Source organism: Gossypium arboreum, chromosome 13, assembly GCF_025698485.1.
Source record: "Gossypium arboreum isolate Shixiya-1 chromosome 13, ASM2569848v2, whole genome shotgun sequence".
In the NCBI taxonomy this organism is placed as follows: domain Eukaryota; kingdom Viridiplantae; phylum Streptophyta; class Magnoliopsida; order Malvales; family Malvaceae; genus Gossypium; species Gossypium arboreum.
The window spans coordinates 106745278-106760335 of record NC_069082.1 but is presented as its reverse complement, the minus strand read 5'-3'; positions in this window follow the sequence as shown (position 1 = coordinate 106760335).

Below are 15058 nucleotides of genomic sequence, written 5' to 3'. Positions count from 1 at the left end.
ATTTTAAAAACACAATTATATGAGTTTATTTTAAAAGATATATATGTATAAGAATATCTTGGCTTTAATAATGAATACAAATTAAATATAAATTCTAAATATATGTTTAATAATAACTTAAATAATACACAAAATATGTGAGATTTTCTTTTAAATAAGAAAGATATGTGAATAAATCTAAAAGAAATAAAAATATTGATGTTTAAAATGTATTTAAATTATATATATATCAATAATTTTTGTATATGTATAGTTAAAATTTAGTTAATGTATATAACATGTGATTTCATTTAAAAAAAACAAATACAAATAACATTAATATGTGAAAAAAATAGTTAATTTTAATGTTAATAATGTTCATGGAATAAAACCAATTATTATGAGGTATATACATGCATAATAACGCATAAAACACTACATAAAATAGTATACAACATGGGGAACTTCAATTATTTAAATTACAACAAATAAGTGACCAACAATACAAATAATACCATTAATATTAACATTACAAATAATATAAACAATAACAAATAAAATGTAAATAAAATAAGGATGAATACACATACATTAATAACAGGACTGAAAATATATGAGTGAATAAACCCAAATTTATAACATAAACATAATAAAATACTTAATCGAAATCAAAGTAAAATAAAAAGAAAATTTACAAAATAAGTAAAACTACTAATGGAGACATATATATAACACACATGAATTCACAGGGATCAAAATTGAAATAATCCCTAATCTTGAAACATTGTGTTGAGATATGGACTAAAACATAAAAGTACTTCAAATTTTAGGGATAATCTAAAAGAAAATAAAGCAAATCAAATGCAAATAGGAGCAGATTACAGCGCGGTACAAGGAGGAGGGACCTGCCACACAAATATTCCATTCCAGGCGCAAAGGCACAAATTCGAGGCTCCAGGCGGGTTAACGCGCGGACCCTTCCCCCCCTGTGTGGCGCCGTTTTGCTTTGGATGTTTAAATGCCCATTTTCATTCATTCCTTTTCAAAGCAGATGCAAAAATAGAACTCTTGCTCTGTGTGGGTTCATTTCATCACGCAGCCCTTAACCTCCATCAGTTTGATGGCCAGTGGCGCGGATAAGGGCCGGATATAGCCAACGAAGGTCACCTTTCCAAAAATCAGGTAACTTCTCTCCTTTTTCTTTTTTTTTTTCCAAAACGTGAATCTTATACTATTTTTTTTTAAAAAACGAAATAAATTTCACATATATTCAAACAAAACTTTAATCTCACTCGACCCTCGCCCACATCTATGTATATCTGAGATGTTTGGGGCTTTTCATCGGCGTCGGTCTAGATTTCCCCCTTTTAATACTCGTACTAAATATGCGAATCAATCAAAAAAATAAAGAATAAATCCGGAATTCATCTTTCAAATTTTGGGCTAGATTTTTGAATATCTAATGTGCATGCGTGTATTGAGCGTAATCCCTTTTGTAGGTACAATCATCGGCTTTTATAACTAAAATTTCAGAATAAAAATAAAATAAAAATACATTTTATTGTTGTCATCTACCGTATTTTGTTTCTATCCTTTTCTCGTGTATTCTAATGCAGGGATGGAGCAACAGCCGCACGGAAAAAATTGCTCGTGAAAGCCGTGATTGCAGCACTGGTGTGTTCTAGAAACCCCTAGTGCTTTCAGCTGCTGAGATTCCCCTTTTGGGGTTCTTTCAAGTTTGGGCCTTTTTGCAAATTGGGCTTATTGGCCTTTGGGCCTCTGTATATGTTTGGGCTATTTGTTAGTGTTTATTTAAGGTTGTAAATGGACTATTGGGACTTTATTTAAGCTTATTTGACTAGCTATTGAATGTATAAATAAAATAAAGACCCGGGCAAAATTGGTTGACCACAGCTGCCCTCTTTGCTCATTGGCATGTAACGGGAATAGAGCAAAGATTTCAAAAGAACCGATTTTGCTTGCTCTTATTGAATTTTGGCTTTTTGGCTTTTTGGTGCTTCTCTTTTCCAAACACCTTTAGGAAGATGGGATTAAATCTGCTCCATTGCCGATACATGGAGATAAAATTCCATTTTCAATCTGCTCCACTGCCACTTTGAGGAGATAAGATCCTCAACCTTCAGTCTACTTCCTTGCTACTTCAGGAAGACTCATTCTTCAACCTGCTCCCTAGCTACCTCAGAGAGATGAGGTTGGAGGTAAAATCTGCTCCATTGCCAATATATGGAGATAAGATTCACCACTTGTAAAGATCTACTCCGCTACGACTTCAAGGAGACAAAATCTTCAATTCTCAATTTGCTTCCTTGCTATCTTAGGAAGATCAAACTCATTCTTCAACCTATTCTCCTGTTACCTCAGAGAGATAAGGCTTAATAGTAAAATCTGCTCCATTGCCGATACATGAAGATAAGATTCACCATTTGCAAATATCTGCTCCGCTGCAACTTCAGGGAGATAAAATCTTCAATTCTCAATCTACTTCCTTGCTACCTCAGGAAGATAAGACTCATTCTTCAACCTACTCTCCTGCATCTGCGAAAATCTGCTCCGCTGCAACTTCGGGGAGATAAAATCTTCAATTCTCAATCTGCTTCCTTACTACCTCAAGAAGATAAGACTCGTTCTTCAACCTGCTCTCCTGCTACTTCAGAGAGATAAGGCTTAGTAGTAAAATCTGCTCCATTGCCGATACATAGAGATAAGATTCACCATCTGCGAAGATCTGCTCCGTTGTAACTTTAGGGAGATAAAATCTTCAATTCTCAGTCTACTTACTTGCTACCTCAAGAAGATAAGACTCATTCTTCAACCTGCTCTCCTGCTACTTCAGAGAGATAAGGCTTAGTAGTAAAATCTACTCAATTGTCGATACATGGAGATAAGATTCACCATCTGTGAAGATCTGCTCCGCTGCAACTTCAGGGAGATAAAATCTTCAATTCTCAGTCTGCTTCCTTGCTACCTCAGGAATATAAGACTCATTCTTCAACTTGCTCTCTTGCTACCTCAGAGAGTCAAGGCTTGGTGGTAAAATCAGCTCTATTGCTGATACATAGATATAAGATTCACCATCTGCAAGGATCTATTCCACTGCAACTTCAGGGAAATAAGATCTTCAATCTTTACCAATGTTGCTACATTGCCCTCCGGGGGACCTATCTTGTAGACTCCATGTTATATGCACATGCTTATGCCAAATAATTAGGATGCTATGATCGAAATGACCCAATGCTCCTAACTAAATGCGTTATGAATAATATATGCAAAAATGAGGATGATTCCATTAACAAATTAGGGTATCGTCACTTGTTGTTCATTAATATGCTGTTACTGACGCATTTACTCAACCATCCTCTTGAAGGAGTATCCCAAAGAAACAACCTATCTCGTCTGGCGAGCTTGCCCCACTGTAATTCCAACGTTCCCTCTACTACTCCTTTTGAGACAAAACATTGTAACTCAAAGTTGAATTTCCCTTTGTTTAATCTGCTACCTCACTTCTCAGGTGCTATAGCCAAGTGTGCATTTCTGCTTTTTGTATGAACGTCATTTCCTTTTTCTCGAGAATAAAATTGTACCATCAATACTATATCCTACCTGTTTGCTCCATTATCATTTGGACAAAGATCTCAAAAAGGTGATTTATCCAAATATATCCTTGAACTTGAGCGTATTCTAAACAATTATCTCACTTCAGACTCTTGCATTATCTAGAAACTCCTAGAGTAATATGCAAAACTTCTATTATGAAAACATCACTAGTTCTTTCATCATTATGTCCATGCAACATGCTTGCAATCAAATCGTGATAATGGAAAAGAATGGATATTAATCTTGAATTCAAAGTAAATTATCAAAAGAACAACAATGGCCATTAATTTGGGAATGTATATCTTGAAAAAGAAAGGATAAAGATAACCACTTTACCGAAAATGAATACCAGGTACCATTGTTATCGCAACCTGAGCTTCTCTGTACAAATTTCTTGAAGACCAATTCAAACTCAACATGTGTTTAAAAGATCAGAAGTACTTTGTCAATGCCCCAAGATACAACATATCCCCTTCATGGTTAATTCAGGTATATCAAGATCACAACCTCCTCATTTTGGATCCATATTTGAGCCGCCTTTTCGGGTTTTCAACTTAAATTCCCTTTGGTCACAAGGTGCCCTTTACGGGTTTTCACCTTGGCCTCTCCTTTTTCTCTTTTTTTCTTTATTATTGGGTCTCAAAGTGCCCTTTGCGGGTTTTCACCTTAGCCCTTTTCCATTTTATTTGGTCCTAAAGTGTCCTTTGCGGGTTTTCACTTTAGCCCTTTTTTTTTTTTTTTTTCTAGAAGCCTCAAAGCGCCCTTTGTGGGTTTTCACTTTGGCTTCCCTCCCTTGTCAAGTGTAGTACTTTTTGACTGCATCCGAGTTCACTGGATTAAATAAATTTCTTCCATCCATTTTGGCCAGTATTAATGCACCACCAGAGAAGGCTTTCTTCACCACATAGGGCCCCTCCCAATTCGGCATCCATTTACCTCTGAAATCTTTTTGTATGGGAAGAATCTTCTTCAAAACCAAATCTCCCTCATGAAACTCTCTTAGGCGAACCTTTTTGTCATAAGCCTGCATCATTCTTTTTTGATACATCTGTCCATGCTGAATAGCCTTTAGCCTCTTTTCCTCAATCAAGTTCAACTGATCATAACGAGACTGTATCCATTCTGCTTCATCTAACTTCAATTCTGACAAAACTCGAAGAGAAGGTATCTCCACTTCAATGGGCAGAGCTGCTTTCATTCTATAGACCAATGAGAACGGTGTTGCCCTAGTAGAAGTTCTGACAGATGTTCGATAAGCATAAAGAGCAAATGGCAACTTTTCATGCAATCTTTGTAAGTTTCGGTCATTTTCCCCACAATCTTCTTGATATTTTTGTTAGCTGCTTCCACTGCCCCATTCATCTTCCTACGATATAGTGACGAGTTATGATGTCTAATTTTAAACTGACTACAGACCTCTGCTATTGTACTATTGTTCAAATTCAGTGTATTATCGGATATGATTTTCTCAGGCATTCCGTATCGACATATAATTTCCTTCTTTAAGAATCTACTGACTGCCAGTTTAGTTACATTGGCGTACGAAGCAGCTTTCACCCACTTGGTAAAATAATCAATAACCACAAAAATGAAACGATGCCCATTTGAAGCCTTTGGTGAAATTGACCCTAAGACATTCATGCCCCACATGGAAAATGGCCATAGGGAAGTCATAGCATGCAAGGGCGAGGGAGGTACGTGAATCTTATCACCATAAATTTGACATTAATGATATTTCTTAGCATAATTGATGCAGTTTCCTTCCACGGTAGACCAATAATATCCAAACCGCATAATTTGTCTGGCCATTGTAAACCCATTGGCGTGCGTTCCACAAATACCTTCGTGCACTTCTTCCAAGATTTTCTTGGACTTCACGGCATCCACGCATCTCAATAATACTTGATCCTTCCTTCTTTTGTATAAAATCTCTCCATCTAATACATAATCGCAAGCGAGTCTTCTCAACATTCTTTTGTCATTCTCCGTGGCTTGATCTAGATACTCACGATTTCTCACATACCGCAATATATCCTGATACCAAGGATGATCATCTCTTTCTTCTTCCTCTATATTATAACAATAAGACGGGGCCTCATAAATACTCATCTGAATAGGCTTCACATCCTCTTGTCGGCTTACTTTGATCATGGAAGCCAAAGCATCTGCTATCAGGTTTTCTTCGTGTGGGAGATAATTGAAAGTAATATCATCAAACTCCTCAACTAACCCCAACACCAGCCTTCTATAATTGATTAGCTTAGAATCTCTTGTTTCCTATTCACCTCGGAGTTGATAAATCACCAATGCAGAATCTCCATATACTTCCAACGATTTGATCCTGCGTTCTATAGCTGCTCTGAGCCCCATGATACATGTTTCATATTCTGCCATATTATTTGTACAATCAAAATCCAATTTACATGTGAATGGATAATGATCTCCATTTGGGGATACCAGAACTGCCCCAACTCCATTACCCACAGCATTTGAGGCTCCGTCAAAATTCAATTTCTAGCAGTGACCTTTTGTATTGTTTTCTTCAGCAGCTGCTACATACACTATCTCTTCAATTGGGAAGTCAAAATTCAAAGGCTTATAATCTTCTAAAGCTTGGCTGGCTAGAAAATCTGCTATTGCACTCCCCTTTACAGCTTTTTGACTCATGTAAATTATGTCAAATTCAGAAAGCAAAATTTGCCACCTAGCCATCCTTCCGTTCAAGGCATTTGATTCCATCATATACTTTAAAGGATCAAATTTTGAGATTAGCTAGGTGGTATGATACAACATATATTGCCTCAATCTTCGTGCTGTCCAAACCAAAGCACAACACAATTTTTCAATTGGCGAATATCTCAACTCACACTCAGTGAATTCTTAATGAGGTAATATATCGCCTTTTCCTTTCTTCCTTATTCGTCATGTTGACCAAGCACACATCCCATTGAATTACCAAACAGGGTCAAATACAATATCAACGGCCTGTCCAAACTTGGGGGTGATAACACTGGAGGACTTGACAAATATTCTTTAACTTTATCAAAAGCCTTTTGACATTCATCGTCCCATTCACCTAGGTTACGCTTTTTAAGAAGACGGAATATAGGGTCACACTTCTCCGTTAATTGAGAAATAAACCGCGCAATGTAATTTAATCTTCCAAGGAAACCCCGACTTCTTTTTGGGTACGTGGTGGAGACAACTCTTGTATAGCCCGGACCTTGTCTGAATCAATCTCAATTCCCTTCTCACTGACCACAAAGCCCAATAGCTTTCCGGATCTAGCCCCAAAAGTACACTTTGTTGGATTAAGCTTTAACTGAAATTTCCTCAATCTCATGAATAACTTTCTTAACACCTGGATGTGCTCCTTTTCCGTTCGAGATTTGGCTATCATATTGTCAACATACACTTCGATTTCTTTATGCATCACATCATGAAATAAAGTCACCATGGCTCTCTGATAGGTCGCTCCAATATTCTTTAATCCAAATGGCATCACCTTGTAACAGAACGTGCCCTACAAGGTTATAAAAGTAGTCTTTCCCATGTCCTCAAGATGCATCCTAATCTGATTATACCCCGAAAAACCATCCATGAAGGAAAACAATGAGTAACCAGCTGTATTATCCACTAGTGTATCAATGTGAGGCAGAGGGAAGTTGTCCTTTGGGCTCACTTTATTTAGATCTCTATAATCCACACACATTTGCACCTTGCCATCTTTCTTGAGAACAGGCACAACATTGGCTACCCATTCTGAGTACTTGATCACCTGAAGGAATCCTGCATCAAACTGCTTTTTGACTTCCTCTTTGATCTTTAAGACGATATCTGGCCTCATTCGTCGAAGCTTCTACTGTACTGGCTTGCAATCTTCTCTTATGGGAAGACAATGCACCTCAATGTCAGGACTTAAACCAGGCAGATCCTGGTATGACCATGCAAAAACATCTTTGAATTCCTGATGTAACCCAATAAGATCTCGCTTTGTCTCTTCAGCTATGCATGTTCCAATTTTTACAACTTTCATCTCTTCCAAAGTCACTATATCTATGGCTTCTTTATAAGGTAAAATTTGCTTTTCCTCTTGTTCTACCATCCTTAACAAATCTGGAGATAAATCACAATCTCTGTCATCTTCAAAGTCTTGAGATCCCTTTAAACACATGTCTCGCTCAAATAGTGATTCTGAGTCAGTAACAGCGTCACTCATGACATTGATATCCAGGGACCTATTATAGGTACAAAAATATACAAAGAATAAATGAATTTGGTAATTATTATTTTGTGTGATATGTTTGTGAATGATTGAAAAAAGAATCAGGATAATTATTTAGAAAGAATAACACAGTTATTGTGAAAAGAATAATATTTACTCAAAATGATAGCAAAAAATGTACTTCATTGAAATAATGATGTCTGAATATAAGCCTATTTCACAAAGAAATCTTTATTGTTTTTAGGCTTAAAACAACAAGTTTGTTTCAAACATTACTCTGAGTAAGCTCTAAAAACTACAGGAAAATCTTCCACGGTCCAATTGTTTAGAACACTCCCAGGCTCATATGGACGAATATTTGACGAAATCTCCTCTTCAATTGTCTCTTCAAATATGGCATTAATGTTCACATCTCCCAATTCTTTTTCCATGCTTTCTTTCTCCAGCATCCCTTGTTCAGGATAAATAATACCTCCTGATACAAACGACTTAGAGATATGAGGAATTATCATGGGCTCCCACTTGATTTCCCCACCACTCATTCGAGCTCTTCTTCTTTCTTGTCTTCTTTCTATCTCCTTTTTCCTTTGCTTTGCATCTGGCTTGAACCCCAAACCAAAGCGATCCTATTTGTCTTTCAGCGTTGGAACTGTAATTCTTCCTTGAAGGCATCTTCCAAGTCCCTTTCCTGGCATAGCTCCTCGGCCTACCGTCAATTGTAAACCCATCATCGTAGTTTTGGACATTTTTGGCTCCAGAATTCTACTTCCCTTAGTGATGAATGTTGCATTCACAAACTCCAAAGACCGAAAAGAACACTCAATGGCTTCCTCATCTGTTTCTACATATGGCGCATCACTGCTTACGGCCGCAATAATATCTTTTTCAGCGTTTATCATTACCAACCGCCCTTCTGACACCAGCTTCAGCTTTTGATGTAATGATGAAGGTACTGCCCCTTCCGAGTGTATCCAAGGTCTTCCCAACAAGCAGTTGTAAGAGGGCTTAATATCCATTACTAGAAAATTTACCTCATACGTAGTTGGGCCAATTAACAAGGGTACCTCAATTCTCCTCATGACTCTCCTTTTTGTGCCATCAAATGCTCGTACTATGTTCTAACATCCTTTCATATGAGAACTATCCACAGGTAACTTGTTCAGTATGGACAAAGGCAATACATTCAATGCTGAACCGTTATCTACCAATACCCCTGGTAGCATGTACCCTTTACATCTAGTAGTTATATGCAAAGCTTTGGTAGATCCTATCCCTCCTGGTGGAATCTCATCATCATTGAAAAAGATAAAGTTGTCTGCACTTATGTTGTTAACCAACCGATCCAGTTTACTGACAGAAATATCGTTAGTTACATATGTCTCATTTAGCACCTTCATCAATGCACTCCGATGCACCTCTGAACTCAAGGGTAGAGCCAATATAGATATGCGAGCTGGCTGTTTACGCAACTGTTCTACCACACTGTACTCGCTATGTTTCAGAAATTTCAAGAATTCCTTAGCTTCTTCTTCTTTCACTGGTTCATTAACAGGCACATCAAGCTCAACTGCTTTTCCTTTCTTTTGCTCAACCAGCACCTCTCTTTCTTTTACTAGTTCTGTTCGGGTATCATATCGCCTTCCACTGCGTGTATGAGAACCTATATTTTGATCCTCCTTTAACGGGCTAACTGAACTTTCTTTTCCCGGGATTGTCACATTACATTCATAATTCCAGGGCACCTGTTTACTATCTTTGTAAGAAAAAACTGCGGGCTTCCGAATTATAATCTTTGGAGCCATTTGAACTCTTGCTTCATTCCTAGGACGCGAGATAATAACCACAGGATAATTGACTTTTGGACTTGATGTGGACTCTGACGCACATATGTACTCCTCCTCATTGACCTCTTCATAAAACTCCATTTCCTTGCTGTTCATCAGGCCCTAAATAACAGTTCTAAATTCTTCACATTCCTGAATTCTGTGTCCCTCTTTATGATGGTAATCACAATAATTCTCCATCCCATTATCATTTCCTTCTGTGCTTGAAGTAACTAATCCCCTTCTTGTCATCTCTCTCCAAACTTGTCTCAAAGGAGTCTTTACCTCTAAAACGTCCCTTTTGGTCCTTCTTCCAATACCTCCATCTATTGCATTTACCCTGCCATCAGTATGATTAGGTAGTGGATTTTCAGCACTGGGTGCATTATCAAATTTCACAATACCCATCTGGATAAATCTCTCAACCAGCTTCTTAAAAGTGGTGCAATTTTCTATCGAATAACCCACAATTTCTGCGTGATACTCATATTGGGCATTAGCATCATACCGTTTAGGGAACGGAGGCTGTATTGGCTTCAAGTAAAAATGTGCCACCACATGTGCATCGAACAAACTTTGATATAATTCTTTGTATGTTATAGGAATCGGTGTAAATTGAATCTTCTCATTATTCTGCATGGTCCCTGACTCTTGTCGTGATGAACCCTGACCAGCAGTTGTTGCTTTTGGTTGACTCACAGTAATAGACTTCGAATATCCCATATTCACATTGTTCACCTCATTCTCTTTCTTCCGTGGCACAGACCATTAAGCACCTTCTCCCGCGTCTATCCTTCCATTTTTTATGGCATTTTCAATCATTTCTCCTGTCATGACCACATCAGCAAAGCTTCTCGTGGCACTTCCTAGCATATGCGTTATAAACGGGGCATTTAAAGTATTAATGAAGAGCATCGTGGTTTCTTTTTCCAATAGCGGTGGTTGAACTTGAATAGCCATTTCCCTCCACCTCTATGCATACTGCTTAAAACTTTCATTTGGCTTCTTCTCCATATTCTGCAGAGTAATTCTATCAGGAATTATATCTGTTACATGACTGTATTGCTTCATGAATGCCTGTGCTAAGTCTCTCCATGAACTAATTCTGTTTCGATTCAATTGATTGTACCATTTAGCAGCTACTCCCACCAAGCTATCTTGGAAGCAATGAATCAGCAATTGATCATTATGAACACACCCTGTCATCCTTCTGCAAAACATAGTGATATGAGCTTCAGGACAACTCGTTCCATTATATTTCTCAAATTCTGACATCCTGAACTTGTATGGCGATAAGATACTACCAAACTCAGATCCTTTTGTAACACCCTATCCCGTATCCGTCACGGAATATCATATCGAACAAAGAAAAATTTTGAATTTTTTCTTGAAATAAAGATCATTCATTTAGATAAATGCTAAATACAACCGAGGATAAAATTAAAACTTCTATAAGTACACATTCAAAAGTCCATTAACCAAAATATTCTTCTACCAATTGGTCTATTCTTTACATGCCATAAAATAACTCAAAACATAACAAGGACCAAACTCAGATCCTTTGCATCAATCCCAAGGTGCCTATCACCACCCTCCATTGCTCTGACCTTTTCCTCTAGCCATTTGCACCGTTCTTCTAACGCCTTTAGCGGCAACACAAATGCGATTCGCTAGCACGGAAATTTGCTCTTTCCTCTTGTGCAACTTCATCCAAATCAGGGACCATTGGAATATGTGAGTTATTACCAGGATTATAACTTGAACCAGCTTGAAAATTCATTGGAACCGAAACCCCAGCTTGAAACTGCTGAGGCCTGATTGTAACAGATGGCTTCTGCAAATTAATTTCTGGTTGTGTCTGCATATGAATAGGAGTGAAGCCAGGAGGATATTGGGGGTCTTCATTACTTTCTCCCATATTATCCATTGGACCTTTTCCCTTATCCATTCTTCTCATCAGCAATTGGGACAACTGACTCATCATCTCTCTTTGGGTCTCCATCATTTGTTCTTTCATCTCTTGCTGCATCTTATCAAGCCATTCTTGCACCTGCAACTGCATTTGCTCTTGCATATCCTTTTGTATTTGTTCTAACTTTTTCAGTCTTTTGTCCATTGACTTAGTTTTTTTTTCCTCGTACCGTAGGGATGCGTATTTGGTGTATTTTCGTTGGTTTCCAGATTACTGAAATAATTTTTTAATTAATTAGAATCTTATTATGACCTTGATGCATATAATGTAATGTAATGCAAAATGCATGAATGTAAAGGAGGCATCAATTCTGATTCAATTCCTTTTAGAAAATTTCACTAGAAAATAAAACTCTTTACATAAAACTGAGTTACAAATATGACTTCGCCCTAACACTCAGGGCCTTAATTTTCCTAAGAAATGAAGCTAGTTCTTGTCCCCTATTTGACTCCAGCTCGCACTTCACACTTAATACGTCTGCTTGTATTGCCAAAGACTGCAAGTAGTCAGCTACTTCTCGAATTTGCGTTACAGCTTCTCCCATGATGTAATCCCTGCTTCTAACTTGTTCCTGAGAGTGATGAAGCTGATTCTTCCATTGTACCTTATTTGCCTCCAAGAACTCAATCCTCATTTCACAATTCTGCAATGCCGTCTCTAACTTTTCTATTTTCCCTTTTATCTCCTCAATCTTACTTAAGCTTGCTTTCAACTCGGTCACAGAATTGCGATTCTAGTATAAACACAGAGATCTCTCAAGTTCCGCCACTCTGGCTCTTAGTTCATCCTTCTCATTCTTACTCTCTGACAGACTTCTTTCCAAAGCTTCGTTCCGAGCTTGAACCTCCTAGAACCTTTTTTCCCATTGTTTTGCCTTAGCCCTTTCTTCTCGAACCTCTTAGCGCCATTGTTCCGAAGTCTTTCCTAGCCCAGCAGTCCTCATTGATAAGCGCAGTTTCTTGTAATCTGTTTTCAAGCCTTCCAAATATTCCTCAACTTCACCCTTCTTTTTTTGTAGTTTTTCTGCCTCTGACTTTTGAATCTCCACTTCTAACTTCAATTGCATCTTTTCTTCTTCCAACTACTCGATTTTCTTTCCAAACTCGGAACTCTTCTTCTTAAAATCTTGCTTTATAATTTCCAACTCTGACGGGGCAATTTGTAACCGTTCTTCAGTCGGCCGAGCGTTTTTCGAACTTGGTCGAGGAATATTGTCATTGACCCTTTTCTTAAACCATCCATTATATTCGGGTGTTACCATAGAACCAACAGTCAGCCCTTTCATCCTGTGCATCTACCTCCAAGTATTAGACAATTCTTGAACCTTCTTCCTATAATGGTCTCCTTTATATGAAAGTTCACACTAAGCCAACCCGTGCGTCGTAGGTATGAACTGCCTCGACTTATACTACCTTAGTGCAAGTAAAGGAGTATATCTAGTAGCTCCCCAGATTCCTAATAATGGCACCCAATTATAGTCTCCACATCGATACAAGATTTCGTCAGGAACCATCCAGAAAGCCCTCTACTCTACATCATCTTCCTTGAGATTTTGGAGAATTTCCATCCATTTCTCTTCCAAAATATCTTCTCTCCTTTGCATCGCTATCTCTTCTTTTAACGGGGAGTAACCTTCGAAGAAAACTTGGTACGATACCTTATCTACTTTCCAAAAATGCCCGTGAAACCATACCATTAACAACTGTGCACAGCCAATAAATCGATCTTCCCCTACCCTCCGGCACATGCTCAAAGATCTAAACGTCTCGGCCAATATTGCAGGTATAGGTGTGACTCTTTTCCCGAGACGATCAAACAAATCAGTGACTGCCTCATCAACATGTCTTAAAGCCCTAGAAAAAATCACCAATCCATAGATGCTTAAGGAAAAAATTTCAACCCTTTTCTTCTCATCTGGGTGCGTCAAAATCAAATTTCTAAAATTTTCCCAAGGAATACACTTGCTATACCCCTTCTGATGAATTCGAGCAATGACCCAAGATTCACTCATCCCTGAAATATTCACCAACCTCTTCGCAAAAGTTTGACTATTAGTAAGCTTAGCATAAATTTTCCTGGCTTGAGCCTTTGGACTCCTCAACAAAGTAGTGTATTCTTCTAAGGTAGGAACCAAATCTACTTCTCCAAATGTGAAACAATTATAAGCAGCATTCCAAAATTGAGCCATACCTCGGAACAAACGCTTATCCACCTTAACATCAAGCAAGTACGGTATATCACCATAACTCTGGTAGAACAACTGTTTAGTGCCCTCATCCCAACTAGTCCATATATCCTTCAACTCATGCAGCTCATTCTGTGTTACAATAATGCGGGTAAAGTTCTGCAACTCTAATGTATATCCTTCTATCAGGCTATCCCTTTCTCGGTTTGCAACTTCTCTGACCATGCACGGACGGCCGCATTATCCTCAACTTTACTAAGAAATTCATTCTCCATATTAAACTTTCTAACTTAGCAATCGAATACGAACCAACACCTCCTTTAGTATGCAATGTCATGCAAAACACAACCAAAACAAAGCACAGGTTAGTATCAAATATACGCAATAAATACAAGTATAACATCAAAAATAATCATAACACACAAATGGGTAATGACTAAGGTTCGACGCGGCTCTACCTAAGGATAGTTCTTAAGGTTCACTATATGAAGTTCGGTTCTAGAGTAAAGGTACCGGAACCAGCAGATTCCTCAATCCTCACCCATTATAGGCTCATATAGATCGAGTTCGGTTCAGGGGAACACATTTTCCTATGACCACGCGGAGATGAAAATCTCACGAAATCATAAGTACGGATATATCTCGGAAGTAATCCACTAGCCCATACGGACGTGAAAACCTCACGAAAGTATAGTTTCTTTACTCCCACTTAACAGGTATAACCACAATGGTCATGCAATGTAATGCCATATTTATTAGACAAGACTCGAACCACAACAATCATGCAAACAAATGCAATTAAAAGAAACATGATTTTCAAAACAAATTTTCAATTTTTTTTGACAACAGGATAGCAAACAATCAATTTTATGGCCTGACTCTCTTTGTTCAATCCCCAGTGGAGTCGCCAAGCTATCGAAACCCTTGTTTTTATTTGGAAAACAATAGGGATTGACATTAAAAACCGAGTGTGGAGTCGCCACCAATCTCTTGATTTAGGTGTGATTGGATCACCTACTAAAACGCTTTATTCAATAAAAAATAAATTTGATTTAGGCAAAATAAAGAAAAACGGGTTCGAGAGTCGGTTACGCATGAGGAAGGGTTAGCACCCTCATTACGCCCAAAAACTGGTACCAAATTGATTTGATGCTGTCCTTCTATCAAAAGTTTTTTTAAAAAAATATTTTATAAAGTATATAAAAAAATGTTTGAATAGCTCAAATTCGCTGTTAAAAATCTCTCGTTCTAAAGATATG